The following is a 15,032-nucleotide window of genomic DNA, read 5'->3' on the forward strand; positions in this document are numbered from 1 at the left end:
CAGTTGTTTTGAGATTTTACGCGGGCATAATCAATTCGTGATTTCAGTCCTTCACGCCAATGTAAAGAATTTAGAAGGCGCTATCTACTTCTAAACTGATTTTACTATTATACACAATAGCGGTTGGAGTTATTTACATTCTTTAGGCAAGTGTCGTGTTCGGTTACTTGGAGAGGAAAAGGTTTACATCGACTCTGATTCTGCCCAACTTGAAGAAATGAGCAACGTCCAATTCTATTCCGTAGAATTCCTGAACTCTTTAAATCCGTCTGGTTTACTACCTCATAAGTTGCTTTTAAAGAAAATTGCTATTATTTCAATTAGAAATTTTAACAATAATCTGGGATTAATTAATGGTGCAAGATTATTGATAACTCACTTAGACGAATACATCATCGCTGCTAAATTCAGTGACTCTGGTAAATGTGCTCACACCCCACATTCACCTCACATCTTCTGATTCAATGATGCCATTCCAAATGACAATAAAACAGTTCCCAATAAAAGTGGCTTCCGCTATGACCGTCGACAAAGCACAAAGTCAGACGCTTCAAAGGGAAGGGTTGTAGCAGGCGGCCCATGCACGCTGTCCCCCGTTCACGTTAGTTAATCCCTGATACCACAGACGACGAGAGGTTTGCCTAAGGAAAACAGTAAAGGGGTCTCCACATCGACGGACGGGAGACCCTGCAAAACGTAAGACCAGCGCTTAAAAACAAACACTTTACAGCTACAATTGGTCCTATAACTAGTCGCGAGCAAACTTTCTTGCTGTAGGAGGGGTGCGGGTTTGATTTGTGGACTCATTGAGAGGTGTCGTGTAGAAAAAAGATTGTCCTTGACCAAAACCATTACGCACAGAGGGCAAAGCACGTTAATTATCGGTTTCAAGGAAAATCAGTACAAGACAGCTAATTTATTAACAACACTTAGCCGGCCGCTGTGACCGAGCGGTTCTAAGCGCTTCAGTCCGGAACCGCGCTGCTGCTACGGTCGCAGGTTGGAATCCTGCCCCGGGCCTGGATGTGTGTGATGTCCTTAGTTTAGTTAGGTTTAAATAGTTCTACGTCTAGGGCACTGATGACTTCAGATGTTAAGTCCCATAGTGCTTAGAGTCATTTGAACCATTTTTGAACAACCTATAATACACCAATTTTTAACACAATTGTTAGTATTATATACATGCTATCGTATCTCTGACTGTAATAAAGAACAATGAATTTAATGTATATTATAAATGATGTTCCTTTAAACCTACGCTATAAGCTGACAGATCATCTTAATTTCATTATTCATAAACCAATATTTAAATGAATGTCCGTTTTGCTGGATGCATTGATGTAAGCACTTCTCGGTATTAACATGGACACCTGTTAACACTTTTGCAGATACTCAAGCCCAAGCATGACGTATTCGTCCTTTTAACATACCTGAATTTTCCTAAACCCTGGCTTTGATACAACCCACAAGAAAAAGTCCAAACATCAGGCGATCCAACCACCGTGGCCCTTCCAACATTCGGGACACTCATTGTTGAGATATTCCCTAACCCTTCTACAGTACTGGGGTAGTGCACCAGCGTGGTGAAAGCAGTGCCTCACAGCTAACTGAAGTGGGACGACACCTAGGAGATGAGCAAGATTAGGCCCATTCTCCAGGAATTGGAAATACAGCCGACCCGTTACTCTGAGAGACCAATAAACTGGTCGAATGATGCGGTCTTCTAGAATGCTGCACCATTCGTTAACACCCGAGTGTGCTTACATGTGATGTGGTCGTAACCAGAGAGGATTCGCAGGAATCCAGTAATGTAGACTGTGTCTATTGACAGTGGCGTCACTGGCGAAATAGCATTTATCTCTCCATAACATTTTCCTGATGAAATCCGGATTTACCGCTACTTCATTTACGATTTTTTTTTGGGGGGGGGGGGGTTAAGGTCGCTCAACTACTGAGTTCATTAGCGCCCAGTCACAATTGTAAGAGCACATAGAATCTAGTAAGACTCAAGGGGGAGGGGGGAACACCAGAAAGTTCTTACAAAGATGCAGATAAAATATGTGAAAGAGTTAGATGTCTTTGGACAAGCCAGTCAAAGTAATAAAACAAAGAACACGAGAAGCTGCTCTAGCGTCATCAGCTAAAATATCCTGTAAAGTAGATGGCAGAGATAGGACAACACGAGATTGACTAAAACGGGGACACGACAATAAAACATGGCGCACTGTCAGGGGCTGGGTCACCGGAGAGCAGGTTGTGGTGGCTAAACCGGCTTTATTTACGAGACGTCTGCAGAACGAAACTCGATTTTGGAAATGGTTTCCAAACAGGTGTTGATGTAGGTTCAGCTTAAATGGCTACAATTATCCTTCCTCCATAATCCTTTGACCGAAGACCTCGAGACTCCCAGGTACGCTGCAGCTCTTCTTTGTCCTGATTACGAAGAGAAATAGGTTTAACTGGGAGATATCTAATGACTTTCATAACACTAACAATAATTGCCATATTACTATTATTAAGTTTCCCCCGATAGCTGAGTGATCAGCGTGACGGGTCGGCCGGTGTGGCCTTGCGGTTCTAGGCGCTTCAGTCTGGAACCGCCTGACCGTTACGGTGGCAGGTTCGAATCCTACCTCGGCCATAGATGTGTGTGATGTCTTTAGGTTAGTTAGGTGTAAGTAGTTCTAAGTTCTAGAGGACTGATGACCTCAGATGTTAAGTCACATAGTACTCAGAGCCATTTTTCAGCGTGACGGATTGCCGTCGTACCCGCCAGGGTTCGATTCCCGGCTGTGTCGGGGATTTTCTCCACCCAGAGACTGGGTGTTGTGTTGTCTTTATCATCATTTCATCCCCATCTGGCGCCCAGGTCGCCCAGTGTGGCGTCGAATGTAATAAGACCTGCACCAAGGCGGCCGAACCTGCCCCGTAGGGGGCCTCCCGGCTAATGAAACCAAACGCTCATTTCATTTCCACTATTGTTATTAATATTGTTATTATTAATGGTACAAATAATATTGCAACTTAAATGCAGTGGCACGATCCAAAAGACTCTATAACATTCCTGGCAACATTGTGTGCGTCGTGGATTGGTCTTTTCACGGCACGTTGTACCTGAAAATCGCCCTCGGTTCTGAAACGCATCTCTGTACGTCTAAAAACACGCGCAGAAGGTAGACATCGAGTTGGAAAACATTGTGTTTACAGCCTTCGGACCTCGGCTACATTGCGGTGCCTCTCACCATAGATCAGTATCACGTCGGTGTTGCAGTTGTTAGCCGAGCGGAGTGGCAGCGCTGTTTGAGGCTCCATGTTATAGATTGTGGGGCCCCTCCCGGCGGAGGTTCGAGTCCTCCCTCGGGCACCGGTGTGTGTTGTTCTTAGCATAAGTTACTTTAAGTTAGTATAAGTACTGTGTAAGCCTAGGGACCGAAGACCTCAGCAGTTTGGTGTCTTAGGAATTCATACACATTTGAACATTTGTTGCAGTTGTTACCTGTTCGACTATAAGACCTGACTCGAACTACAAACAGACGGCCACGTCACCTCATCAGGGCGGAACCAGGAGGAAAATGCACGCAGATGGCAGCACAACTCTGTGGAGGTTCTGTGTGTGTGAATTCCTAAGGAACCAAATATCTGAGGTCATCGGTCCCTAGACTTACACACTACTTAAAACTAACTTAACGCTAAGGACAACACTCACACCCATGCCGGAGGGAGGACAGGAACCTCCGGAGGGAGGGGCTGTACGATTAGTGACTTGGTGACCCTAACCGCACGGCCACTCCAAGCGGCCTGTGGAAGTTCTCTAGTATGTGAACGTCCCTTTTAGACAACAGTGACGAGGCACCATTGTTGCACTAACATACGTGGAAAACATAAAGGTACAGAGAACGGCTTGCATGGGCCACCTGCTATTTACAAGAGCGTGTATTTTCGAATAGACAGTTATACATGGTTTTTTCACGACTGCGCACGTTCACTGATATTTATGTTTGTGCTGAAGCCACATTCAGCCAAAAGATAAACGATGATCACATTATAACAGCTAATTTTTGTATCCAAGACTTTTGTAAAATAAAGAAGTTTGAAAAAAATATAGTGTCTGACAAAGACAGTGTCTGCATTTTGTATGTTTTACAAGTAGCCACATTGTATGTAATAATTATGAATTTTTACAATGAGAATAATACGAGGGTTGGAACTTAAATAGTGGCAACTATTTATTCCCAACCGATAGAAAATAGTTACATGTTTACACCTGATACTGTCCTTCAAAGTAGTCACTAGCGTTATCTAGAACCCGTTGCCAGTGATGTGGAGCCTGTTCTGTTGATGGTGCGAATGGAGCGGTCTACTGCCTGTCGAATCTCTGGAACAGTTCTGAAGCGAATGCCACGAAGTGGTTCCATCATCTTCGGAATCAAATAAAAGTCACAAGGACTTAAGTCCGGGGAGTATGGTGGATGGTACAGTACTTGCCAGTCACATCGACCGAACAGAGCAACCACAGCTTGCGCTGTATGCTCCCACGCATTGTCGTGCAAAATGATGGATAGGTTGCGCAGAAAGTGTCGCCGCTTCTTTCGCGAAGCTGGTCGCAGGTGATGCGCCAAAAACGAACAGTAATATTGTGCATTGACGGTCTACCGTGGAGAAACGTAATGCGTTAGGATAACACCATCATAGTCGTACACAAGAATAACCATAACTTTCACCATACTCGGGCTCTGACGCATATTCGACTTCCGCGGAGACTCATAATGACGCCAGTCATTGAATTAGCGTTTCAGTTTTGGCTCGTACGATGTGGCCCATGTCTCATCCAGTGTTACGATACGGCGTAAGAAAGCCTCTCCTTCGTGCTCATAGGGCTCCAAGTGCTTCTCAGCATCTATTTCTGCATTCCCGCCAAGTCATGCGGAACCCATCGTGATGCAATTTTTCGCATGCCCAGACGTTCCTTTAGGATGCGAAGCACAGTCGTATGCACTATCCGGTTTCGTAGGCGAGCTCACGAATCGTATGGAGTCGATCACTGTCCGCTAACGTGGCAACAGCATGCACTTCTTCTACAGAGACGCTAGCATGATCTGCCCTATACATGTCTTCCACAGTGTGCCGACCTTCGTTGAAAGCTTTTTACCCAACGCGCCACTGTTCTGTTCGGCAATGCCGATTCCCTGCACGCCTCTTTAAGACCTTGATGACACTGTCGTGCTGTACGACCTCTGGCACATTCAGTCTTGATCCAACTCCGTTGCTCCTGTTTCGAAAACACAGTGGCACTGTTACATTAGACTGCTCGCTCACTCGACGGTGCGCACGCCGGGGACGCGGGGGGACGGGCGTGTCCATTTGCTCGGAGGTAAGGTAGGTATGTCAACAACGAGTGCGATCAGCGTCAATAGCAGATTCCATTGCATAGCGTCTTCACAGTAGTGTTGCCACCATTTAAGTTCCAACACTCGTATTTGTTACTACTACACTCCTGGAAATTGGAATAAGAACACCGTGAATTCATTGTCCCAGGAAGGGGAAACTTTATTGACACATTCCTGGGGTCAGATACATCGCATGATCACACTGACAGAACCACAGGCACATAGACACAGGCAACAGAGCATGCACAACGTCGGCACTAGTACCGTGTATATTCACCTTTCGCAGCAATGCAGGCTGCTATTCTCCCATGGAGACGATCGTAGAGATGCTGGATGTAGTCCTGTGGAACGGCTTGCCATGCCATTTCCACCTGGCGCCTCAGTTGGACCAGCGTTCGTGCTGGACGTGCAGACCGCGTGAGACGACGCTTCATCCAGTCCCAAACATGCTCAATGGGGGACAGATCCGAGATCTTGCTGGCCAGGGTAGTTGACTTACACCTTCTAGAGCACGTTGGGTGGCACGGGATACATGCGGACGTGCATTGTCCTGTTGGAACAGCAAGTTCCCTTGCCGGTCTAGGAATGGTACAACGATGGGTTCGATGACGGTTTGGATGTACCGTGCACTATTCAGTGTCCCCTCGACGATCACCAGAGGTGTACGGCCAGTGTAGGAGATCGCTCCCCACACCATGATGCCGGGTGTTGGCCCTGTGTGCCTCGGTCGTATGCAGTCCTGATTGTGGCGCTCACCTGCACGGCGCCAAACACGCATACGACCATCATTGGCACCAAGGCAGAAGCGACTCTTATCGCTGAAGACGACACGTCTCCATTCGTCCCTCCATTCACGCCTGTCGCGACACCACTGGAGGCGGGCTGCACGATGTTGGGGCGTGAGCGGAAGACAGCTCAACGGTGTGCGGGACCGTAGCCCAGCTTCATGGAGACGGTTGCGAATGGTCCTCGGCGATACCCCAGGAGCAACAGTGTCCCTAATTTGCTGGGAAGTGGCGGTGCGGTCCCCTACGGCACTGCGTAGGATCCTGCGGTCCGGTCCCAGGTCGACGGGCACGTGCACCTTCCGCCGACCACTGGCGACAACATCGATGTACTGTGGAGGCCTCACGCCCCACGTGTTGAGCAATTCGGCGGTACGTCCACCCGGCCTCCCGCATGCCCACTATACGCCCTCGCTCAAAGTCCGTAAACTGCACATACGGTTCACGTCCACGCTGTCGCGGCATGCTACCAGTGTTAAAGACTGCGATGGAGCTCCGTATGCCACGGCAAACTGGCTAACACTGAAGGCGGCGGTGCACAAATGCTGTGCAGCTAGAGCCATTCGACGGCCAACACCGCGGTTCCTGGTGTGTCCGCTGTGTCGTGCGTGTGTACAGCCCTCTCGCAGTGTCCGGAGCAAGTATGGTGGGTCTGACACACCGATGTCAATGTGTTCTTTTTTCCATTTCCAGGAATGTATATGGAATATAATACTTTTTATTAATAAATACTTGCATTTACTTATTTCTCCATTATTATATTACCTATTGGTGACCCATCAGGATGGAGCGCAAATCACTCGCGTGGGTCAACTAGTTACATACACAGATAATATTTGTAGCACGATGTAGTTTCAGAGACTGTATTAATTACATACAGATGAATGCCATTTCCTTCCTGACTGCTGTTATTCCACATTTCGCCGCTTATCTTTAAAAATTGCGTAGGTGGTGGTCTCTCTCCTCCGACACATGGTACCTTTGAGTATCGTTGGATTCCTACCCCCACTTGAAAGTGTTGTGAGTCAAGTCAAATATTTTTGTTACTTCGGATAAAATCAGTGTAGGGGATGTCATATTTCGAAACACTATAGCTGCTTAACCTTCATTTCAGTCATTAAACGTAGCTCATGTACGCAAATGGATGGAACAGGTACACTGTTTTGTGAACATTTTCGCTTTGTACGCATTAGAGGGTCGGTCTGCAGCAGACCTAACAACGCGGCAGCAATGTCCTCTGGAAGTGAAAGCCAAAGTTTTGATAGAGTCGATGGCGCCTGCAATCGATACAGCAGCTATCGTGTACTGACCTGTCCAGTAGTTTGCTTGGACTGTCCCTTCCATTCTGCTCTGCTGTCGTAAGCGAATAGTGCCCACCACTGCCTGCACTTACCTCTGTGTTTCTCTGGAGCCGCTTTCTCCGTGGGATCCTGCAAAAGAAGAGAACCAATTTACTGGCGCCATTCTCGTCCTCTGGTGAGAGACTGAGTTTGCACCGCAACAGTCGACTTTTATCTACGGAGTGAAACACTCAGTGTTCGGCGTACAACGGCCGACTTCACCACTAGCGGTTCTGCAAAATTAATTCTGTAGCGTGGGTGCATGCTATAAGGTCAATGTTGCCACTAAGTAGTTCTATAACTCAGTTTAAAATGCAGCTGGAATGATTTCGGTGGAAAGCTGCTGACTAATCATTAAGGAGGGGACAATTCAACTGGACACACTGAAATATTTGAGGAATCTCCTCCTAACAGACACAAAAAATAAGTAATTAAATAATAAATCTCTGAGGACTGTAATACGAAGGTGAATAGCAAAGTCGTTTTGTAGATGCAGCTACATCACATCACCCCGAAAGCAGCAACGTCTGCTTTGGAGAAGGAATTAATTCACTCACAGAGAAGTTTCAGCACAACCCTGACTGGATTCAGACATATGCACACACCACAATGTTACTCAAACAACCTGACCAGCGTGATGAGGTATACGCTACTACTGAAACTATGTGGCCTTTATGTAAGGACAGAAAATCCTAAGACGGTTTCGTCTTACGTTAAATTAGTAAACATATCGAAGCCATCTCTCCAGACACACTATGACTATAATGGCCTCAAAACGGTGAATGACAGAGAAAAGGCCGAAATAGTAAACCATTTTTTTCCAAAACGGTTTTTGCTCTAAATATCGCAGGTACTTCAGAATGACAGTTATCGAAATAAGTGACCACGGGATGAAAAATCTGCTGAAATCGCTCAACGGAGGACAAGTATGAGTCTACAGAGTATGCAAAAGAACTTTCTCCTCGTCTAACAGCAGTATACTGTAAGTTGCTGGAGGAGCGAAGCGTTCCTAGTCATTCGATAAAACGCCCGTCATTCCCGTTTGTAGGAAAGGTCATCAACAGCAGGTGCAAAAATTTATAGAACTATATCACTAGCGTCGGTCTGTTTTAGAATTTGGGAACATGCACAACGCTCGTCTATTAGGACATTTCTGGTGACCAATAATCTCCTCTGTAGGAATCCACTTGGCTTCTACACGCACACACACACACACACACACACACACACACACACACACACACAAAACCGACGGTCTTGTGAAATCCCGCCTCGCCCTGCCGGCACTCAGGTTGAACCCACGTTCCTTGAGTTTCGGAATACCTTCGGTATTGACCCCTAATGAACAAAATACGAATGTATGAAACATTAGACCAGCTGCGTGGTTGAGTTTCAGACATTCAAGTAAACAGAACAAAACACGCCTTTCTCAATGGAGAGAGATCTTTGAATGTAAAATTAACGTGGAGTGTTCCCTAAGTGAGTCTTACTGGATCATTAGTATTCACAATATAAGTAAATAACATAGTGGATTACGTCGGAAGTTCGATGAGGCTAACGCGGATAATAGTGTTCTTTAAACAGAAGTCGCAAAATTAGAATTTTTTGAGTCATCAGTCCTGTAACTGGTTTGATACGACCCTCCACAAATTTCACTCCTGAGCCAACCTCTCCCTCTCGGGGTATCAGTTGCAACCTACCTCCTCAATTATTTGAAGGATGTATTCCAATCTCCATCTTCCTCTGCAGTTTTTACCCTCTACACCCCACTCTGGTACCATGGAAGATATTCTCTGACATCTTATCAGATACCCTATCAACCTGCCCCTTCTTCTAGTCAGTGTGTTATTCTGCAGAGAACTTCCTCATTCTTTACCTTACCAGCTCACCTGATTTTGAACATCCTTCTGCAGCACCATATCTCAAAGGCATCCATTCTCTTTTGTTCCTGTTTTCCCACCACCAGTGCCTCACTACAATACAATGCTGTGCTCCAGACGTACTTTCACAGAAATTTCTTTCTCGATTAAACATATGATACTAGCAGTCTTCTCGTGGCGAGGAATGCCCTTTTTTCCGTGCTGGTCTGCTTTTTGTGTTCTCGTTGAGTCGTCCATCATGGGTAATTTTGTTGCCTAGTTAGTAGAATTCCTTAACGTCATCTATTCCGTGCTCCCAAAGTCTGACGTTAAAGTTCTCGATTATCTTATTTTTGCTAGTTCTTGTTACTTTCGTCTTTTTCGATTTGCTATCATTCCATACTACTGTACTCATTAGCGTTTTCATTCCATTCAACCCATCATATAATGCTTCTTTACTTTCACTGAGGATGGCAATGTCATCTGCGAATCTAATAATGATATCCTTTCAACCTGAAATTTAACCCCAATCTCGGATCTTTCTTTCATTTTCATCATTGCTTCTTCGATGTACAGATTGAACAGTAGGGGCGAAAGATTACACCCCTGCCTTACGCTCTGTTGAATCAGAACACTTCTAAAAGCTTTAATAAAGAAGCGAAATGCAGGAAGACCTGCAGAGGATAGACCTTTTGTGCAGGTATTGGCAGTTGATTCTGAACATAAACAAGCGTAACATATTTCGCATAAATAGACAGGAAGGTTCGTTATGTTTACACTATTGTAGAACAGTTAATTGAGCTGGCAAATCTCTAATATATCTAGGAGTACGGGTACGAAGCGATTTAAAGTAGAACGATCACATGAAACAAATCGGTAGTTGGCGATTCCAGACAGATTCGTTGGAAGAAGTTTCAGGAAGTGTTGCACACCCTCAAAGGAGATAACTTACAAAGTCGTTGTTTGACCAAGACTTGAATATTGCTGCCCAACTATTCTTTTCGATATAGCATTGGATTAACATGAGCACCAATCTGTGTTTTCACATTTCACTGACATGCCTTTCATAATTTTCCCGTGTTTAAATAGGCCCATATGTTTTCTGAGTATTGCGTATATTACAGTTACTCTGTGTTATACGAGGGCTATCCACAAAGTACATTACGTTTTGGATTTAAAAATAAATAAAGTATTGGAATTTTTTTATTATTTACAGATGAAAGCCACACTGAAATACTACTTTTCTACATAGTTGCCATTTAAATTAAGGTACTTATCGTAGCGATGGACGAGCTTGGAAATTCCTTCGTCGTAAAATTCGGTTGCTTGCCCCTTCAACCACGTGGTTACCTCTTCTTGAAGCTGTGCTTCGTCATCAAAACGCTGCATAGCCAACCACTTCTTCATTGTTGGGAATAAGTGGAAGTCCCTCGGTGCCAGGTCGGGACTGTACGGCGGATGAGGAAACAACTGCCACTTAAAAGATTCGGGAACTTGACGAGTGGCATTTGCCGTGCGGGCCCGGGCGTTGTCGTGAATCAGCAAGATCTGTGAGCCCAATTTTCCCCTGCGCTTGTTTTGTATTGCTCTTCTGAGGTTGTGCAGAGTTTGGCAACACCTTTGAGAGTTTATTGTAGTGCCTCTTTCCAGGAAATCCACAAAAATCACACCTTTTCTGTCCCAAAAGACAGTCGCCACGTGATTGAAGGCGCAAGCGGCCGAATTTTACGACGAAGGAATTTCCAAGCTCGTCCATCGCTACGATAAGTGCCTTAATTTAAATGGCAACTATGTAGAAAAGTAGTATTAAGTGTGGCTTTCATCTGTAAATAATAAAAAAATTCCAATACTTTATTTATTTTTAATTCCAAAACGTAATGTACTTTGTGGATAGCCCTCGTATATGTAATACACTTTTTGAATATATCCTAAAATTTTGATGAATCACACAGCGTTTATATAGTGTATAACCAGAATAATGCGATGACAACCAATATTAGTTTCTCATAAAATCTAAACTCAGGACCGAAGAACATGCAACATTCTGCGCAACTAGCAAAAATATATTAGGCAAGTAACTATAACCATGCTCCATTTTAATATTCATATGTGTGTCTATCATTCAGTCAATTCCTTTATTACTTTTAAACATATCTTTGACATGAATCCTTTCCCACTTTTCGTATCATGGCTCTAAATAGCGGTATTGCTGACTGTGGAAAGAAAGCTACATGTGTAAGACGTTCCATGTTTCTTCATTCGACGCCTCACCCTTGGCAGAATGAGTCGTTGGATTCGCAAAGATGCACGAGAGCGGTCTGTAAGATCCCTTCCTCGAAACAAGCGCTAAATGTTGTTATTAAGAGAGATATTACAAAAATGTGAAGTGGTTGGTGATACAGAATAATGCACTAAGGGGCCAAAGAAACTAATATAGGTATGCGTATTCAGAGACAGAGATATATAAACAGTCAGAATACGGTGCTGCGGTCGGCAACGCCTTTAGAAGACAAGAGTCTGGGGCAGTTGTTAGATTGGATACTGCTGCTACAATGGCAGGTTATCAAGATTTAAATGAGTTTGAACGTGGAGATGTAGTCGACGCACGAACGATGGGACACAGCATCTCCGAGGTAGCGATGATGTCGGGATTTTCCCGTACGACCATTTCACGAGTCTACCGTGAACATCAGTAATCCATTAAAATATCAATGAGGCTGGAAATAGATCCTGCAAGAACGCGACCAACAACAACTGAAGAGAATCGTTCAACGTGACAGAAATTCATCCTTTCTGCAAACTGCTGCAGATTTTAATGCTGGGCCATCAGCAAGTGTCAGCGAGCTAACCATTCAACGAAACATCATCGGTATAGGCTTGATGGCTGCACGACACAAAGCTTTACGCCTAGCCTGGGTGGTCAACACCGACGTTGGACTGTTGAAGACTGGAAAATGTTGCGTGGCCGGAAGAGTCTCGTTTCAAATTGTATCGAACGGATGGACGTGTATGGGAATGGAGACAACCTCACAAATCCATGGACCCTGCATGTCAGCAGGGGACCGTTGAAGCTGGTGGAGGTTCTGTAATGGTATGGGGCGTGTGCAGTTGGAGTGATATGGGACCCCTGATACGTCTAGATACGACTTTGACAGGTAAGACTACGTAAGCCACCTGTCTGATCACCTTCATGCATCCATACCCATTATGAATTCTGACGGCTTTTAGCAATTCCAGCAGGACAATACGACACCCCCACACGTCCAGAATTATTACAGAGTGGCTCCGGGAACGCTCTTCTGAGTTTAAACACTTTCGCTGGCCACTAGACTGCCCCGACATGGATATCATTGAGCATATCTGGGATGCCTTGCAACTTGCTGTTCAGAAGAGATCTCCACCCCCTTATACTCTTACAGATTTATGGATAGCCCTGCAGGATTAATGGTGTTAATTCCCTCCAGCACTACTTCAGACATTAGTCGAGTCCATGCCACGTCGTGTTGCGGTAGTTCTGCATGCTCGCGGGGGCCCTACACGATATTAGACAGGTGTTCCAGTTCCTTTGTCTCCTCAGTATATGAAAGCATTTATTGTGATGTGACAATTTCGTGTGATATTTTATATGAATTCCATTATCATTTCCGTGGATTGAGTAACTAACTCTCAATTTTACTGATACGGAACAGAAGATCTGATCATAAAAAGTAACGCGCCTCAAAAGTAATTTCACCACGTTCATTGCAAATAGTTTTTATGTGTTTGCAGATAATTGGCCACTTTTCCTGGCTAATCAGCGTGAGAACACGAGATATTTTCTTTTGGATAATCATCCAGTTTCGCAACCTTCGTCAGCAGTCGAGTAACTTCATTCTGGATGTATGTGTACTTGAGTCTCCTCTCTACAGGAAAAAAAACTTCCCTTTTAACACATCTGTCTTCCATGTGGGTCGGGGTGTTGTTTTGGAAAATAGTGCAATATACTTAATGTTACAACTGCTAATAGATTTGTCCATTTTTTATCCTTTTTGACTATATCTTTCAGATATGCATCCCTCATGGTGAACAGGATCAACTTCTTATTTAAATTCATCATAGAATAAAACCCTCTGTCACTTACTCGTTTGTACTTCCTTCATTTATAGAGGTGCTGTGATGAAGTGAACTTTAGCAATATCACACATTTTTTCTTTTTGACCACACAAAGTACAATGACTTTTCAAATTATTATTCAAATCTAGAAGATAATGATGTACCTTCTCTGGACGTGGCAGCCTTCTTTCGAGTATAATATCCTATTTGTTTTATTACGTTACTCCTTACTGTACCATGAGGAGTTTTGATGAAATTGTAAACTCATTGGGGCAGTGATTTATTCTGCTGAGTTCAATTATGACAGATGGAAATTTCCGAGATGACTGATAAGGAAATCAGCAGTTATGTATTAAAAAATCATTTAATTCATCGCTGTTTGCTTCACTTGGGAAGCTATAAGATGTGGGTTTATTGTTTTGGAGACCATCAGTATCCTAATCTCTACTACCACTTTATCAAGGACAGCTTCATCTTTAAGCCATTCAATAATAGCTGATTCAAAATTTCGGTCACTTTGCTGGCTTCAGATGATACAGGTAGTATGGTATCCATGTTAAAGTGAAGAGCAAAAGTTATTTACTTCATCATTATGTTTCTTAAAAAAATCTTTATTTTCCTCTTAAAGTATTCTGACTTTGACAATGAGGAATACACTTACCTTAAAAAGAGTACTCCGTTGCATCTTTTACAGTGCTTCTGACCTCTTAACAAAGAGTATAATTCTGCTAAACTGATAATGTTATCACAAATCTAACTACTTTAACGCAGCATTCAGGTATAACATAAATAAATTATAAGAAAGACAGTTTGTTAAGGAATCTAAAAGACCCCTGTCATGTATTAGACATTTACGATTACAAAATTCAAAATATAAAATAATTAGAGTTACAACAAATAATGCTTTTTCTGAAGAAAGTCTGTTGTATTTCCAATGATTATACATGACATCAGCTACAATATACAACATTCAATATAATTTTTTGTGGAAACGAAACGTTGCCGAGTCTAAAAGACCACTGAATCCAAGGTTAAAACTGGTATATGGAAGGGCACTGGTTATTTCTCTCTCTCTCTCTCTCTCTCTCTCCCCGTCCTCTTTCTATTTTTCTTACAACATTCAATATCATTTTTTGTGGAAACGAAACGTTGCCGAGTCTAAAAGACCACTGAATCCAAGGTTAAAACTGGTATATGGAAGGGCACTGGTTATTTCTCTCTCTCTCTCTCTCTCTCTCTCTCTCCCCGTCCTCTTTCTATTTTTCTCTTTCGCTCGCTCGCTCGCTCTGTCCCGAGTGTGCTCTCTGAGCTGAGGGCATGTAAGCTAACAGGCTAAGCGGGTAAACTAACGCTGCGCAACAAGTGGCGGAATTCCCGCAAAATCGCGTCTGCTGGCTGTGGCTGAAGGCGAGGCGGCCTATCTGCCTGTGTTCCAGGGAACAGCCCAGAGCACTCAGGGGGAAATCCGTGCTACGCCCGCAAAGCCAACTGTTGTCTAGGTTCCAGTCAACACGCTGCGGTGTACGCCGCATTACTTAAACATCAGATTCAGTTGGTGCGATTGGGAGG

General features: G+C 44.1%; 1 long non-coding RNA gene across 1 annotated transcript in view; it reads right to left on the minus strand.

Moving 5' to 3' along the window:
- The window catches only part of LOC126337027 (uncharacterized), a 729,269-nt gene that overhangs the window by 382,787 nt on the left and 331,450 nt on the right, over window positions 1–15,032 (minus strand). Inside the window, exon 2 of the long non-coding RNA XR_007565032.1 lies at window positions 7,566–7,602. This is a non-coding gene — a long non-coding RNA (uncharacterized LOC126337027). The remainder of the gene's footprint in view (window positions 1–7,565; window positions 7,603–15,032) is intronic.

The sequence above is a fragment of the Schistocerca gregaria genome, chromosome 2 (genome assembly GCF_023897955.1).
Source record: "Schistocerca gregaria isolate iqSchGreg1 chromosome 2, iqSchGreg1.2, whole genome shotgun sequence".
In the NCBI taxonomy this organism is placed as follows: Eukaryota; Metazoa; Arthropoda; class Insecta; order Orthoptera; family Acrididae; genus Schistocerca; species Schistocerca gregaria.